Genomic DNA, 17,902 nt, shown 5'->3' on the forward strand with positions numbered 1-17,902 from the left:
ACTCTCGGAGGGGTTAAAACAAGCATATAGATTGCTTTTATATATTTGATATTTTACTCTACATTGCTGTTGATGTGTACATGAATAGATTTATTGAAAGAAAACAGCAATAATATTATAAAGCTTGTTTATTTTGAGTGAATTTCATTACCACTTTGTTATCTTATTTTCTACATCTTTGCGTATGCTGTATATTGTTCTTCTCTTTGATATTCCTTTGAGGAATTTTTTAAGTATTTTGGAAATGTTATCTAAAATTGGCAATGACTGAAATAATTAAATAATGTTTATAAGTTGTAATCAAGTTTAAATCATATACTCGATATAACATGTCTAAGAATTAATAACATAAAGTTTCCAGACAAATATGTTATATATGATGATATTAAGGAATGCTTTATCAACTTCTTTGATGTAAAATTTCATTTTATTTTTTATTGAGTTTGTCTGGAAAATTTTTATGGCTTTTGTCATATATTTTTAAGGAAAATTGCATGAAGTTAGTGATGCCTTGAGGTATAGGAAGGAATATTCACAATGTGCTGTATGGAAATGATGAAAAATGGAGAGACTTTGACTGGGAAGTAAGTGAAGAAGGTCAGGAGGGATTTTGAGGGCTCGTGAAATTCAGGTTACAAATTTTCTGCACTTTTTTTCAGAGAATTAGTCATATTATGGCCTTGGTCTATCATCACGAAATGAATGCAGGAGGTGTCCACTTTTTAATAACCTGTGGATCCATTGCCAAGTGAATTTTCAGTCCAACTCTTTCTTCTTTTTTGACATATGGGTGTTTCGTACAGATTTAGTCTGTAATATTCAAAGCTACTCAGTTGACGTCTAAAACTGGCTGCTTTATTTAAATTTCTAGCTGCCCTTTGCCAATTGTCAATACAAAGTGCTTCACAGTCTCTATGAAAAATTGGGACTCTTTAAACAGCCTCCTTAAAGAGAAAAATTCAGTATTCAACCTAAGTAAAAGCTTCAATTTATGGCAAAAAGCTTACATGTTGCAGATTTCTCCAAAATTGAACTTTAATTCACAGGAAGCAAATTTTTTGAGACAAATTAAGCCTCAATAATTGATCATTCGAATATGATGAGCTAATTTGACTTATTTCAAGCCATCCAGATACATTTTTCCCTTAAATTGAAAGCACATTAATTCATGAAAACATTTTTTAGTAATAAAAAAGAGAAAATTTTTATTGAATAAAACCTTTTGCCACTCGAAGTAAATGAACAAAGCTTTTCTTGCTGAAAAGTCTCCATGCTTTACACCACTGTCCATACCCACCCAAAACTCATTCCTTAATCATTTGATTAATTGCTAAATCCAACCATTCATGACTAAATTTCTTAATTGTCGTCACCAATTTGATCCCATCTTACAAAGTATATAAAAAAAAATCAAATTTGATGGAGACAGTTCAGCGAACTTTCAATCTTGTCATTTGTCTAATGTCATGAAAAGAGAGAAAAATTTACCACAAAAAAACACATGCTTTCTTGAACATTATGTAGCTATGACGAAAATCTTCAAAACAACAAGAAAAGTTTTTTGAGCCGAGAAAGGAAAATTCAGCAAGAAAAGCTCATTCGAGTGGCAAAAGGTTTTATTCAATAAAAATTGTTTTCTTTTTTTATTGTAAAAATTCATGCAATTAATGTGCTTTCAATGGGAAGGTATTGATGGGAAATAAGTCAAATTAGCTCATCATATTCCAAATGGAATTACACCACCAAATTACGTCAATTTTGGAGATTTCAAGGAAGCTTGTATTTTCCGAGATTCATTTGCTGTTTATAAAATTCAAGATGAAGTCCGGGCCAGGCTCACTATGTACCAAACTTTTCTGGCAATCGTATTTACTTACTTCACGGGACTTAGAGATCCATGACCTCTCTTAGTTGGTCACCAGTCATTAAAAGCTAGCCTCTATATCACTAGGTTACGATTTGACTGACCAATATCTTGGAAGAGATTTTAGTCTTCCCTGACATACAACTAGTCAAAATATAAATCGAATTTCAACTCAGGGTCACTTTAGTCTGGTCCCGAATTTTGGATTGATTAACCGACTTGAGCAATTCGGGACCAGTTTTAATCCTTAAACCAAGCAGTACAAAGCCTTCATAGTTCAAAGAATTCATAGAGAAATGATAGCGTTACCATTAAATCCCATCAAGCTTCGCATCGAAAACCACTCAAAATTTAAGAAGATAAAGTTTAAATACAAAGTATGTATACCAGCTGGATGTTGAATAAAAAAAAAGAATCAAAGTGAGGATTTAATAGGAAAGATAAAAGATAAAAGAACATTACCAATAATGGATATTAAAACATTTTCAATTTCCTCCTTCCAGCTACAATTTTCATCTTCCTTCTTATCATTCTCATGACTGTGTATCTACTTCGATTATAGATAAAAAAAAGAGACAATAAGCATAATTTTCCTCACTTGGATGTGCCATTATATTGTATAAAAAATGGACTTCATAAATATTAAAGCTTCTTGCTGTCTTCCTACTTGTAGGACAAACTCTAATAATAATATCATCAAATCTCCTTCAATCTTCATCCACATACAGCTTCTATATTGAAGGAACAAGAGGAAAACAAATGGAATATTGGAAAAGAAATAAGAATAAGAAGCACAAAACTTTCGTCGACATCTCTTCAACCCCTTTTCAAACTGAAGAAAGCAATTTCAAAAAAATAAAAATTTCCTAAATGATCCGAAGAGAATTCATTTTTTTTTGTGTGTGCTGCTTCCTTCTTTTGTCTTTTTTTATTTGCTTTTTAGCATATTTTTTGGGACTTGCTTTTTATGCCTTTTATTTGAGGACATTTGAAGTTGAATTGTCTTGTTGTTCAGTGTCTTGTTGTCAGCATATGGCTTATTTATTTTGGTTTGATTGTGCTTTGAATAATTGGCTGAGGCAGGCAGGATGAGGGTTTTTGGGCTTCTTCTTGACTAATGGATATTGTCTCAGACAATTTGAATTGTTTTTGTGGATATGGAATTGAATTTAAGGATTCATAACTTGGTTATCACTTGCCCGATCAGTATAAGGTGTCGAATTTAGGTTTTTGGCAATAATAACAGCCAGGATTTGGCAATTTCTTGTATTTTCGATACGCAGGACTTCAATTTTGGGGTTAATCTTATAGTTCGTCCATGGCAGCAGGCCCTCAATTTTGAAAGAACTTTAGAAACAACCGCCAAGGTATCATCAAGGCACCCTCAAGTGCTGCCATCACAAGGCAACTTAGCGACTAAATTGTATTGCTCGGGCTAGCTTCGCGACCTTCTTTTTGGTCCAAATTCTCTTCCTCCCACCTCAATGCGCTCCATACCCCCCACAACCAATCAATCCCTGACTTCCTTACACGACATCCTCTTTATTCCGTGAAACTCATTTCCATCCCTTATGGAGCATGAAGGAGTTGCTTTTGTATTTTCTATGCTTTGATTGTTATGTGTTGTTATTTTCATGGATGAATGAAGAGAATATGGAGAAGTAAAAAAAGAAAATTCAATCGTCTGAGCACCAAATTGAGGCTGAACAAAAAAAAATTCATCGATTGCGTAAATATTTCAGCACTGATTTTACACTTACTGCGTTAAATTTCCATCCATTCTTTTATTTCGTCGATCTGTATCGAATTGATTTCTCGTAAAAAAGAAAGTAGAAACAATTTGTAGAACCATGAGCTGAATTGCTGATTCAAGTTACAGCCTTGTCGTATTTTTTCTTATGCTTATTGCTTCTAAATTTAACTTATCGGATGTCCTTGAATAGAATGAGAGATAATTGTTGAGAATTTATATGATGTGAATGCTTTGCGTTGATAGAGACATTGTAGCATTTGGTATTGATGATTGGCAGCCATCAATAGAGCTTCAGACGTCAACTTCAGCGCTTCAGACTCTATTTTCAGAGCTCCAGATGCTAACTAAGAGAAACCATGAAATTGCCGTTGATCTGTATAGCTAGCGAAGTAAATAAGCATGCTATATGTTGAAAGGCTGTTGCTAGACCCAGTGTATCTTTTGGAAAAGGACAGCCAGCGATAGAGCCAACCTCAGATGTTAGTTAACATCTGTCATGTTAGAGACCATGGATCACAGTTGATCTTTGTGATGTTTAATGGATTTATATTGAAAATTCTGCCTCAAGCATCATTTTAGAGCTGCTTATACATCCTTAGTGGACAAAAATACGTTAGAATTAGTCATCAACTGGACGTTAACTTTCCATCAACTAGTTTTAACGTTATTAAGTCCACTCAGTCATAAATGAGGATTATTATCAGTTGGACACGAGCTCAAGTGACCGTTGGTTCAATATTAGAGAGTTTCGTGACTGTAGACGTGATAAATGAATATCCCGACTTTATGTAATTTCACAGTCTGTGATTTAGATGAAAAAATCCTTTGATTATTCCATAATACTCACACTATTCACACATATTCATCAATATACGCATTCATACCTATATCATAACAATCTCGTCTCACTATTCATCCATTTGTTTCATTTCAACATCCATTCACGACATTCTGAAGAATATAATCAGAGTGCTTCATTGTGTTTCATTTCTCGTGCATAATACACCATTTCTGATTCTTCAAATGCGTTTTTCATCACGCTTCGGTTCACAAAGTACGCATTCATCAAACATTTTTTTAATTATGATATCTTTATAGCATCACTTATGCACTTGTAATTCCTTCACATCGTTATACATCTTTCAATAGAATGAGAATTACTTTAGAGTTCACTAAACTCGAAGAAGCAGCAAAAAAAATGTAAAGCTCGAGTTGTGAGTGCGTCATTGAATGAAACAGCAAAAGACAAAAAGTGCTCCTTAAGCAGAAAAAAAGATGTGTGTATGTACGTGTAGGATAATTGAAAATGAGGATCCTTTAATAATGAGGAAAAAATGATGTTAAGCCTTTCATCTCTAGCAGTGTCATTATTTGTAACTTTTTGTTTCTGTTTAAAGAATGGAAAAAAAATGAAGATTGAAGAAGATTAATTTTGATTGATGCTTTGAGCGCAGTTGCATGTTGGGAAGTGATGATTATCATGAGTTATGGTTTATTCAAAAATCATATTTAAATCAGCTCAGGGGTGGTTTGAAGTTCGTAGTCAGGGGTGGCTCAGTAGTATAGAGATTTATAATCGAATTCGTAGTTTCCAAGGTAAGCATCAGCGTCTAGGACATTATTTCATGTGCCAAACCGTTTCCTGCCTCCATCATATTTAGGAATGAACGACTGTCCCCAACAAACAATGAGTTTAGTCACCTAGATTAGGCTACTAATGAGTACTCAGTCCAAATAATTCAGAGTAATACATGCTTAATTTTGTGACTACACCCATTAGCATAATGTGATTGTCTAGGAAGTTTTATTGTTTAAATCAAATTTACCTCTGAAAGTAATAAGTGAATGACCTCCTAAGATGATATTTGAGATTATTATCCTTAATCAATCCACACACTTGTTAATGTTTCATTGACATTGCAAATTTCAAGGACCTAATTTGCATATCCCCAATTCAGACAAAATGACACTCATAAATGAATCCTTATTAAATTCTAACTTAATAATATGAAAAAATCTCTCAGTGTATAATAATTGTTGTGTTCCATTTCCATTCATCCTTTTTTGTCTTCTATTCATTCATTTTATTTCTCTCTTCCTCATCTTATAAAATGAAGTGTCACGACATCGTTGGATTAAATGCTACGCATTTCAACAGAAGAAAATGAGAGGAAAATTGATAAAAAAAGGAAGGAGAAGAACTTGAGGAATGATACGTATGCATACCTAGCACATACAACATAGATGTATAAATTGTAAAGTACATAATATTATGAATATGCGGCATGTTCAAGTGTCGAGGGTTGAATGTGAGAGCACCCATTCAACTCTTCTTTTAACAGCGTAAAGCATGGATAAAGAATTGCGCGTATTCTTATTAAAAAAAATAAAAGAATGTGGAGTGAAGCATATGTCTACGGAACGTTTGCAAATTACTATATGCTTGAAATACTTTTCTTTTCTTTTTTGCTCCTCAAGTGAAAATTAGAAAAAAAAGGGGAGAAGATTCAAGTGCTCGTTGTATATCGTTTGCTATAATAACGCATTTATTATGTTGTTATGAAATTATATAGGGAGAAATATAGCTGTAAATTGAATTGATGGAATGTTTAAAGTTTACTAGGAAATTTATTAAATTTTTTTGCAAGATTTTGCAGGTTTGTAGCTATTTTTTGATGCAGAATGAGATAGGCTTGGTATCTGACAACCTGTGATGGCTCTTTTGGCTCATTTTCATGATGGGAATTGAAGATTGGCTCATCCTGCTTTTCGGGATACTCTAATCGACTATTCAAGGAGTCTTATTCAGTCGATTATAAGGAGGTCTAGTCGACTTTAAGGAGGTCTAGTCGACAATAAGAGTTATAAGGAGGTCTAGTCGACTGTAAGGAGGTTTGGCCGACTTTAAGGAGGTCTAGTCAATTATGAGGAGATCAAGTCGATTATAAGGAGGTCTAGTCGACTTTAAGGAGGTCTAGTCGACAATAAGGAGGTCTAGTCGACAATAAGGAGGTCTAGTCGACTTTAAGGAGGTCGATATAAGGAGGTCTAATCGACTATAAGAAGGTCTAGTCGACTATAAGGAGGTCTAGTCAATTATAAGAAGGTCTAGTCGACTATAAGGAATTCTAATCGATTAAAAGGAGATTTAGTCAATTATTAGGAGATCTAGTCGACCATTAGGAGGTCTAGACTCTCTTCCCAGACAAACTCGTCTCCTCCTTACAAAGCGAACGTAATAAGTGAACGATCCATACTTACAAATCAATCACCCATCTCTATCATGTCACTTCTTCTTCCACAAAATCTCCTATTCAAATCCTTTTTAAATTCATTCATTTTTAAAGCTCCTATAAGAATGATAGAATATGTATAATAAATTCAAAGATTTCCAGCAAAAAAAGCTTCAAATTTCTCAAGAGACATTTAGTAAAAAAATCTCATTTTAAGTAGCTAGACAGATAAATGATCAAGCAGCAAAATTGAATTTCTTCATTTCGAAAGCAAGAGAAAAAATTTAATCAAAAAAAGGAATCGACACTTGAATGCCGTTGAACCTCTTTATGCGCGTTAAGTGGAGCGTATTTACGTGTTCATCCTCTAACGCGAATCCCTTTATCCTTCTTCTTATTTTTGTATGTTAAATCAGCACAGTATCAACACCTATAATAAATATGCTAGGATTTAAAATATGCAATTTGTATTACTTTACATATTGTTGATGTTATATTCAATTTAAATCACTTTTTGTGCTCAAAATGATGATGATGATGACGATGACAAGACATTAAAATGAATATAAAAATGGAAAATAATGTTTGATAATCAGCATAAGAAATAGAATTGTTTTTAACCTTCCATGAATAAAATTTTTGTTTACTGTATTTTGATGCTTGAGAAGTTGTTATGATTGTTAAAAAGGTTTTCATTTTTTTTTTTATATTTATTCTCATTTTGAATATAAAATTAAATTTTTTTTATCGAGAATTTTTGGCAATGTCAACAATTTAGGATGAGTATATCAGATATTTGAATTGATAATTTTATTGAGAATGCGACCTTGATTTTTTTGGATTCTGATATATAATAAGTACATGTGACGTTGTGATTTAATGGAATTTTTGAATTTATTTCGATGATAATGGAGAACAGTGGTATGGGTACACTAGTTGTCCAGACAGAGTGATAGATGTGAGACACAGGACTCTCCTGCATACCATCTATCCCAAATCTTATAAGTGAAATTTAAAGCCATGTGCAGTCTATGCCTCAGTGTGGTTAATACAGGATACGCACTGATGCAGTCAGAGGGAGAGGAGTCAAATTTATCCGATTTCAGGAAAAAATTCTTCAATTTGCTAGAGTTTTTAGTAAAAAAATTCAAAGCTTCTTGAATTTTCCTTCTTTAGCAGAGTCCTATCCCCATTGCCGAATCTGTAGGGATCTGGCACACTAGTAGGATCACGTTCTAAAATTCTTTGTTTCCTCGCGATTTTTTTGCCATCACAAAATCTGAAAAGTTACCTTAAGGACTGACGTCACTTGGCTTGCCATCTCAAGCATTGTTATGAATAGTGTTGCTATTAAAGTAAGGCTTTCTGCTTAACATTATTTTGATCAATATCGAAGTTTGGCGATGAACCACGCAGGTTTTTAATCTCGGTCGTTCACTTAACGTAACGCTCTTTAGGAAAGAGTAGCGGGCAGGTTCAAGATTTTGCTGCGAAGAAGGATACGACAGTTGATTAACAACATCTTAAAACAATCTTAAAATTTCATCAATTGTATAGCATTACCTTATTGATCAACATCATTCTCAAAATCATGAAAACACATCGGAATCTACCCCAACTCTTATGATTCATCAATTACTATCCAGATGTCAATAAACCCTACCTCTTTAACAATCTCATTAATTTAATATCTTCAACTCATCTTCAATATATTGATTAAATTTACACATCAATACCATCCAAAAAAAGTGCAATATCATATCTCAATTAGTAATAAGCAATAATAAATGCTGATCTCACATTTTCATCCACAAACAAAACAAAACAGTCGGGAAATGAAGCAAAAAGGGGAGAAATGTGACGAAAAATATTTTCTTCCTTTTCCTGTTCATTTCCTTCAAAACTTTACGCACTCACATAAATTTATATATTATTATTTTCGCTTTCTTTTCCATCTTCAAGTATGTAAAATGATAAGAGTATGAAACATAAAGGAACGACGACGAAGAAAGTAGGAGTCGACTCACATAAAATACACATTTCTTTCATTTCGATTCTTTTGGATTGTAACTTGATATTACAAAGCAATAAATTCTACAAGCCATTGAAATGTGTGTAGCTCCCATTTTTTTCCCTTTTATTTCATTCCCTTTACTTTACTTTGCTTCCATGCCTTGATACTCTTCATCTTTATTGTGTTAAAGCACAATTGCGTGTATGTGCTTTTTTTGTACACAACAATATAACAAAAATATGTGTGTGTATACTGTACACATCACATCATCTGTTCGTTCTTATTGTTGCATCATCAAGTAGGATGAAGGCAAGGAACAATATATACACAGAGAATAAATGAAGGATAGTAAGAAGTAGAAAAGAATATATATAAAATTCTAGGGGAGGAATTGCTTTAAATATGTTTACTTAAATTAGAATATCAAGGAATATTTGAATGAATTGAATTTTATTGGATCTACTGACGTCATAATATGGCTTGGGATGGCTGCTGGTGTACTGAATTGCAATATGTCTTTAATATGAAGTGTAGGAAATTAGGCTCAATCATGCTTGAGTTGCAGTCTGGAAAAAAAGAAGCTAATCTTGCTTTAATGCATACTTACTTACTTCGCTGGCCGTACAGATCAATAGTGATCCATGGCCTTCCTCAGATGACGTCTAAAGCTGGCTCTATCGATGGTTTTTGTCTGCCAATTTTAAATACCAAATGCAATACTGTCTCTTTCGACAGTATCCTTCCAAGACTTCTTTGTTCTTGGTGTAATTCCTGATTTCCATACTTACTTACATAGCTAGCCATTTGGATCAATTGTAATCCATGGATTTCGTCAAATAGCACTTGAAACTGGCTCTTTCGCTAATCATCGCTTAACAATTTCCAATAAATTTGCATTCTGATTTGATTAGCTTTATAGTGGACCAAAATATGTCAAAAGTAGTTAAAGGTAGTTAATGACTAGATTTAACAGTTTTTTGACTTCCTGTGGATAATTTTTGATCCACCAAATTATGATGTTACTTGATTGTCATTTATATTAAGCTCATTGACGTCTAATTTGAAAGATAAGCTACCCCGAGCTATACATCATGTCGATGACGTTATAAACACATCCATCATGACGTCTTGACGGCCATGAAGATCAAATCGATATTTCTTACAGACGTCATGATGAATCCATTTAGAATGTCAGCGTCATGATGCGATGTTGTTGATTTTGGGTCTTTAGATTAGTAATATCCAACCTTAATGCAGCGGTACACTAAGTAGAGCTTGAAAATGATTGTTCTACTGCTCTACATCGATATTCTGAATATTGCATGACTTCATGACTATGGAATACTCCAACCACATCATTTCATTCAACAAGCCACTCATATACCATCCATTGAAACTGTCAAAGAATCTCTAAAGTGAATTTCATCTCCAAAACAGTCAAAATAAAGCAGAGCAAAATTTTTCATGCACGCAAGTTCAACAATAAAGTCTCGAAAAAATTCTTATGTGTCCTCCACCTCCTTCCTCCTCACTCATTTATTCTTATTCTTGTTAAAGCAAAGCAAAGAGTACATTCAATGCCAGTCATCTACATATCAGCTTTCTCCCTTTTTTTATTTTATTATACAAAAATGAGTCTCATATTTTTCCGGTTTCAAAAAAATGCTCAATGGATGTGGATGTGTTGTACTTCTGTAAATTATGCGAAGTGAATTGCACTTTTTTGTATGGAATTCAGTACATGAGCATACTTACGAATATTTTATACGTTATTCTTTTGTTTTTGTGCAGGATGGAAATAAAAAAAGAGCATTTTGCAATAAATTGATGAATGGGGGTTCATTATGTGGGCGTATGTTTCTGAGTTGTATTCTTGAGTACACTTGAAGACTTATTTTGTTGTTGCTTTGTTTCAATTGTTGGATGTATGTATGTACACATCTGCAAATGAGTGCATTTCTATTCATATTATTTTTTTGTATTTTTTGAAACATACTTTTTGGTTCTTGTTTATTTTTTGGCTAATAAATAATGAATGAGGGGAGGAAGTGCAGGTCGATTTGGATTTTTTGTTGATTCTTTTGCAAGATGGGGTCGGAATGGAAATGGTTTGATATGTTATGGGAAGGGTGACTTGGCTGGCATTTTTACAATTTCTGGAACTGGATTTCGAACAAAGAATTCTTGGAAGGAAGCTGTCGATAGAGACAATACTGAAGTATTGCAATTGATATTGGTAATTAGCAGACGGAAACCAGCGATAGAGCCAATTTTAGGCGTCATCTGAAGGAAGCCATGGATCACAATTGATCTTTACGACCAGCAAAGTAAGAAAGTAAGGTTATGCTATCATAAGCTGGGCAATTGATCCATAATTCGGTACCAGGCTGATATGACACTGACATGGTACTGGATTTGCATCTATTTCAGTCTAGAGGGGTCATTCTGACCAAAGGCTTAATTTTTGAACAATTGACAGTTTGTGCTATCTAGTTGATTGTTCTCTAATGACTACACCATTCAACCCTGACCTTGAACACATAAAATCCTTAAAAAGAAAGAACTGGATCGAAGCCACTGCTTTGTCATCAAATTATAATCAAAATACGTCAATATAATGCTAAGATGGTAGAATGATGTTTAATGGTCCATTTTGACTGTCGAATGGTCTATTTTGAGAACTAAAATTAAGATTGGCGAAGTGTGCCACCCTGACTCACCATGCTCATCATTAACTCTAAGATAGTCCCTACCTTGATCTCAGGAACGAAGCCAGTTCATCTCCTTGCTACCCCACGCTCTAGACATACATCAAAACTAGAACATGCCAATTAAAAGTTCCACATTAAATATTGAAGAACATTTTAATTTAATTACTTTCAAGTCTCTCAACTAACTCAAAGTTAAATAAATGTTCAGATTTTCAAATTTACATATATCTTCGTTTAAATGCATTTAAACCACTTTATTAATCCATTTCGAAAAACCATTGTACATATTCATTTTCTCAACAGCATCGAAACTACATCTTCCTATAAATCAAAAGATACAATATAAAAAGGATTCGCTGAAAGCTATTGAGATCCATTAAAACATTCACATTTTTTTTTTTCGACAAAATAAAACCATCAAAAAACTTTTCAATCAGCCTTAAAACATATTCAGTTGAAGTATCGATGCTGGGATTTTACATATTGGATTGATTATTTTACATCGAGTTTCAATCAAACTTTGTAAAGATGTTCAATATAATCAATAATCGTTGAAAATTTTTTAGTATGATGCGGGGAGATAGAAGAGATTTATCAGTTAGAGCAATATGTGATCAAAACTTCCTCTTCATCTATCAATGCGATGGTTCGTTGTTATTGTTTGTTAGTTCGATGGCTCAATGGGGAAGTTTAGTGCATTGGAAATTGACAATTTTGAAGTATTTACAATGGAAAATTTTAAGTTTCGAAATTGACAATTGTAACTTTCGAATTCGAAATTTTTAACTTTCGAAAAACTTTTTGAAATTTAACTTTCAAAATTTGCAATTTTAACTTTTTGAAATTGACAATTTTAACTTTCGAAATTGAGAATTTTAACTTTCGAAATTGAGAATTTTAACTTTCAAAATTGAGAATTTTAATTTTCGAAATTGAAAATTTTAACTTTCGAAATTGAAAATTTTAACTTTCGAAATTGACAATTTTAACTTTCGAAATTAACAGTTTCAACTTTCGAAATTAACAATTTTAATTTTCGAAATTGACAATTTTAACTTTCGAAATTGAAATTTTAACTTTCGAAATTGAGCGTTCAATTTTAACTTTAAAAGCTAAATTCGTAATTCAAAACATAATCAAATCGAAAAGATTTCGAAAATAAATCTTTCAAATTTTCAAAATTCAAAATTTCAACTTTCGAAATCGAAATCGAAATTGAAAATTAGAATTTATTCAGCTTGATTGATTCCATCTTACCATTCATAACTCTCCTAAAATCAGCACATCTTATGCATTTTATGAAAATTTCTGCATTTGATGATAAAAGTTATATGCCATGCATTATAAATTTTCTCCTTCAAATCCAACAAGCTAAGCTTTCATTCTGCAAAAAACTTTGATATTTGATGAGCAGCATTTGCTTATAAATTTATCGAATTTCTCCCTTCCCTTAACTGTCATACCATCATCCATGGTATACAGCATCACTTTGATTTAAAGTTGAATATTACTACTGCTACTGATGTTGCAGCTTATTGGTTACGCTGACGATGTTTCATAAAAAATGGTAATAATGAATGCATAACAAGCACTTTTATAGCATCCAAGTTCGCCTCTTTGTTGAGTAAATTTATTATCATGGATGTAATATGCAATTCATTATGCATTGATTCTGGAAGAGCTGAACATATAGAAATTAATAATAATTTTTTTTTTTGTGCCATAATCAACGACATCAGTGTACGACAAATGCAGATATTTATAGAACATGGCATCGCTATTTTTTATATCCTTTATTACTATTTTTTTTTATGCTGGGTAACATAATTCAGCTCAACATTGTGATATAATTTACAACACATATGCATGCACACAACAAAAAACAGAAAGAACTTTCGCTGTCTTTTTTGTTCACATGACAATGCTCACTAAAAAATTTGTGAAATGTGAATGTGAATGGATATGATGAAAGCGAAAGAAATGGGGGATTACATAAAAATTATGTTAAAACAAAAAAAAAAACTTCCGTGAGGTTTTATGAGCTAGGAATGAATTTAAGTTAAGGATTTTCACACTTGACTGATTCAATTATGACAGTTGGAGTGGATAGACTGTGCTGTGGTATGGTTCATTACTGGGTATAAGGTTAATTGCTATATAATAAGTTACTACTTACTTCGCTGGATGTACAGATCAATTGTGAACCATGGTTTCTCTCAGATGACGCCCAATGCTGGCTCTTTTGCTGGCTATTGCTTGCTAATTTCCGATTCCAAGTGCAATATTGTCTCTATTGACAGCTTCCTTCTATCGATAGCTTCCTTCTATCGACAGCTTCCTAACTCCAAGGATTCTTAGGATTTATATGATAAGTTACTCTACTGATGAGTTGTGAGTCGAAATGGCTTGGTGGGAGAATGATTTAGTACTTTGGTGCCAAATTTGGGCAATATCGATCTAGCAATCATGTGTTCGAGACTCGGCAGTAGAAAGGTTTCAATTGTCCATTCTTTAATCATATGCAGTGCACATGTGACTTACAGCCTTGTTTTGTAGGTTACAGGTTATAATGTCATCAAAGTAGAGGTTCTGATCCCACTTTAAACTATAGGTCAACTGATTGCAGAGGTCTGGCTCATCCTCACTTGAAATGATAGGTTACCAGCCTCAATCCAGCTAGTTTTGCTTCATTAGAATACAGCTTTGATATCCTAATATGTCACGACTGAAGATATTACTAGCAATGGCTGGCATCCTCTTCAAAACTGCATATAAACTAGTTCGCCAAGGTTTAATGACCCCAAAGCTCATTATCAAGTCCGCATTAAAGCGCATTAAAGCAACTAGAATCTTCTGATATACTGCATATAAACCAGATCGCTAAGGTCTAATGAACCCAAAGCTCATTATAAAGTCACAACCTATTAAAATGGCTGGAAATCTCTTATAGACTGCATATAATCTAGTCCATTTAGGTCTATTGAACCCAAAGCTCGTTATCAACTCGCAACTAATTAAAGTGACTGGAATCCTTGTTTCCTCGTATTAAATGCATATAATATAGCCAACTTATATCCAATGAACCATAAGCTCGTTATCAAGTCACAACCTATTAAAATACAACATTAAAGTTCTTATTTATGTCTACAAGCCATAAATAAATGGCGGATATAGAGTATTAATTATAAAGCATCCAGAATAAAACTAAATATAGCATTGTCATTGTTGTATAAACAATCCTATAGTTAAAACTTTGTGGTTTATTCGACGCAAACTAGCAAAATAAAAAGCTCAGATTCTCTCATTAAAGCGCCCCAAGGAAGCTCATGACTATCCACAATTAACTTCCATTTCCTTTTTTTTTTGATTCTTTGTTTTTATATTTAAAATTCCGCCGTTTTGTCAATTGTGCTTCGTTCAGCAAAACACAAAAGCACAAGATATATTTATGGATGTAATAATGATATGGGAATCACATTAATTAATTTTAATGGGCTGACTCGTTACGCATTTAGATAATAAGCCATTAATCATCTGCTGTTCTATTCTCTCTTTTTATTCCTTATTTCAAGCTACAATAAAGGCAGTAAAATTATGTACGGCAACGAATTGGATGAGGAAGAAGTGAAGGAACAGAATTATTTACATACATCGTCATTCCTTCTTGTTATTCCTATATGAATTCATATTCATCATCGTTATGTGAATTCGATTGTGAGATGGAAATGAATGATAATAATTATATCACAAAAAAACATTCTAAATATGATGATTAAGTGAAAACATGTTGTGGAACAAATGGAAATATAGGAATGGAATCCACAATTGAATGTTCAAGACGAGGTTATTATGATTGGTTGGGGAGAATCGAGATGCTTACTAACAAAGAATGTCAGCAGAAAATAAAAGTGAAGGCTTTTGCGGATTGTGTGTTTGAGACGGAGAGTTGGCATTTTTTGTGTGTGTTTTTGAGGTTTTTATTCAGTGTGTAGGTTGACGTTGATTGGAATTTGGCTGGATGTCACTTTTTTTGGGGGATTGTGAGGATGTTGTGGAGCATAAATTAAGAGGTAGGCTTGTTGAGTGACAATCTTGCACTTTTCTTTGGAAATTGTCATACTTACTTACTTACTTAAATATCAAGTGTGATCCATGGCCTCCCTCAGTCGGCTCCTGAAGCTGGCTCTATCGCTGGCTACCGCTTGCCAATTACCAATTCCAAGTGTGACACTATATCTATCGACAGCTTCTTTCCACGAGTTCTTTGGCATACCGCGCGTCAAATTGTCATTAAGCAGCTAATGGAAGAGCCAGTTTCAGGTACTACCTTGACAGAGACGTAACCAATGTATAGAGGGACTGTTTTGGGGTCAATTGCTGCCTCTGATTTGTTAAAAATTCTCTATCTTGTTGAGTTTATTCTAAAATTCTCCTCAAATTATTCGAAGACCACAATTGATCTGAACAACCAGCAAAGTGTCGGTTCCTGGTGTCCTTTCAGTTCATTCTTCCAAAACTCTTGTCTAGTTATCAACAAGATTGCATGGCATTTGGTAACGTTAATTGGCAGACTGAAGCCAGCTGTAGGAGACGTCCAAAGGAAGTCATGGATCGAAATTGATCAGCACAACCAGCAAAGGATTGGCCCTTCTGTCATTTCTATGTAAATATGCTTAATTGCCTTCTTAACTTTCCATCCATCCAAAACACTTGCTCAGCTATCAACTAAATGCGACAAAAATGCGTTCCAGCCCCAATATAACCCAAAAAATTCCACACCAATTCCTACATTGTTCTTGGTATTTGCCTTTATTCCTTCAATAAATAAGACTCATTGATTCCTCTGAGGCATGCCTTAAAGATTCTACAACAGCAAACATTAATCAGAGTTCAACAGAGCCAATTCAGATATATTTTAAATCCAATTATATTCTCCCTTATTTCCTCGTCTAATTAAAATCCACAAAAAAACTTTTTCACATCCTAAATATTCCCATATACCCTGAAAAATCGTCTAATCATTCTGTTGTCAATAAATTTTCCCCAAATCAATGAAGAGAATTTAATCTGATAAAAAAAAGTTTTTTGTGTGTGTGCTTCCCATACTTTTTATCAATGACATAGAGCCAACACCCTCCTCATTCAGGAATAAAAAAAAATCAAATTCCAATCATCCATCCTTATTGTTTTTTGTGTGCCAACATATCCAACTCGACTAACAGTCCAATTTACATTCACAATTACAGTATACCTCCCATATGTATATCTCCTCGTATCACATAAACAAAAATTATTTTTTTCCGACCATCATCATCATGATAATGGAATTGCTTCTCTCTCATTATTGATCTGATATGTATATCATGTCACAGACAAATGTAGAATGATGGTTAATACAATGGTTCTGTTGATATAAAGTATAGAGAATAAAATTTGTCGTCATTAGGAATGATCGTCATCATGAAATAACAGAAAAATAAAATTTTTTTTGGTTGCAGTTCTAGTTGGAGGAAGTTTGGGAGGTTTTGGAGTGTATTGTTATTAATTAATATGTGAGGTGGTTTGGATAGTTTGCTTACTTACTTACTTTGTTGACCTTACAGATCAATTGTCATTCATGGGCTTGAATTTGAGTCTTATTCTACATGTCCAAGGTTGATCCATAGCGACATGATGTAGAGAATCCCATTTTTCAACGTTAAAATGAATTAAAATCAGCCATTAAGGTCCAGTCAGGACATTTTCGCATCTGCCTTTAAACACAGCGACTTACGGTGTATTTGCAACAAATTATGATGTTCAGAGTCCAATCTGACTTAAAAAAATGCTAAAATTCATTACAAATTCAATTTAATGCTTAAAAATCCGAAATATTACAAGAAACTAATGTGTGACATAGAGGACAACGTCATGCCGGCTTGTTGTTAATTATATAGAAAATATGACTAAACTCCAATGTGACTCTGGTCAAGTTTGAAGAATAATAATGATTAAAAAGGCTTATGGCTGCAAAAAAACCCCAAACAGGACAACGAGTTCGCTAAGGATCGATTTGTTAAGACGCGAAGTTACCAAAGACGGCTCTGTAGCGGCTGATTTTGACTAATTTTATGCCGAAAATGCGATTTTCCACATTATGCCGATCCGGGACTCGTAGTAACTATTAAGCTTGCATATGATCGAAAGAATTGTGCCTAAGCACTTGACTCCTGACTCTTTTCTAGCTATGTTCATCAGTTATAATCCCTAAGTTCACTAAGAGGAACTATCCAGACGTATAATAATTATTTACAAATTAATACAAATTTTATTAATTAATTTCAACTA

Source organism: Chironomus tepperi, unplaced genomic scaffold (genome assembly GCF_022539635.2).
Source record: "Chironomus tepperi strain 1889 unplaced genomic scaffold, CSIRO-AGI_Ctep_v1 contig_235, whole genome shotgun sequence".
Taxonomy (NCBI): domain Eukaryota; kingdom Metazoa; phylum Arthropoda; class Insecta; order Diptera; family Chironomidae; genus Chironomus; species Chironomus tepperi.